Source organism: Magnolia sinica, chromosome 11, assembly GCF_029962835.1.
Source record: "Magnolia sinica isolate HGM2019 chromosome 11, MsV1, whole genome shotgun sequence".
NCBI lineage: Eukaryota > Viridiplantae > Streptophyta > Magnoliopsida > Magnoliales > Magnoliaceae > Magnolia > Magnolia sinica.
The window spans coordinates 65214317-65215627 of NC_080583.1; positions in this window are offsets into that span (position 1 = coordinate 65214317).

Genomic DNA, 1311 nt, shown 5'->3' on the forward strand with positions numbered 1-1311 from the left:
GAAAGCTGCAATTTTGTTTTGTGGGAGCTACATTTTTTGGGGCTTTGGCATATACATGTGGGGCATTTTGTTAATAGCAGAAAGGATGCAGTAGAACAGAATTGTAAATAGCAGTAAGTATATAGCACAACAGAATTGTAAATGAAATACGAGTTTTAATAATATGAGTTTATTTATCGTTATACGAAGTTTGTGATTGTCTAGCATTACTCTTGTATTTAAAGACAAATTTTTGTTGGATGATGGTGATTGTGAAAAGCTAAAACCTTCAATACATGCAGGGCACGTTTGGATCGAGAACTACCACATACGGGCATAACAACTTGTGGTAGGACAACCAACATGCTACTTCAGTGGGACATCCTTACCATAAAGACCCTAACCTGGATCACAACTTGTCGTAGGACACTATCTTTCCCAGCCAACATGGTAGAGTGGGACATCCTTATCATAAAGACACAAGGCCCCACCATGAAGATTGATAGATGTAGGGCTTCATTGTGGAGAATTGTGTTGAATACATTTCATAAGGGATCTAATGATATTTTTTTAAACTTTTTTTTTAATTTCTTTTTTTAATTTTTACACACCCACACACTCCACAATGGGCACTCGAACCCATGACCTTGGTGTTGAAACTCTTGTGAGTCTGCCAGTAAGGTATGAGCAAGGACCCAATCTAATGGTATTTATAGACAGCATTACCAACTAAAAGATACCTATGTGCAGCTGTGTATACACCGGTGTACTTGTCTACAAGATACACTTGCCTAATCTAGTAGATACACCGTAGCAGTATGCTTATATACTCTAACAAGGATCACTTAGGGCAAAACTTAGGTTATTCCGCACATCAGGCGGGCCACATAGTTCTAAAACTTTCTGGGTCAACTTGAAACTCCCTCGAGTCATCTTGACAAGATTTCGAGCCAAGTTGTTGGGATCATATGATTAAAAATAAATAAATCATTGTACTTGAAAGATATCAAGTTATCACCTTCTTAACCAGTGTTGGATGAAGAAGAGTGACATCTTGACAAGATTTCGAGCCAATTTGTTGGGATCATATGATAAATAAAAAATAAAAAAATCATTGTACTTGAAAGATATCAAGTTATCAAATTCTTAAAGTGTTCGGATGAGGAAGAATGACATATCATACTATAGATGAATTGCTAACAACAATTAAAAAATCTATTATGGTTTCGGTTATATACGCATTATTGCATGTGTAAATTAAATAGATTTTACTGGATGAACCCTGAACAATGATCAAATCTCTTCTAGAACTTGTCTACATAATTTCATGGT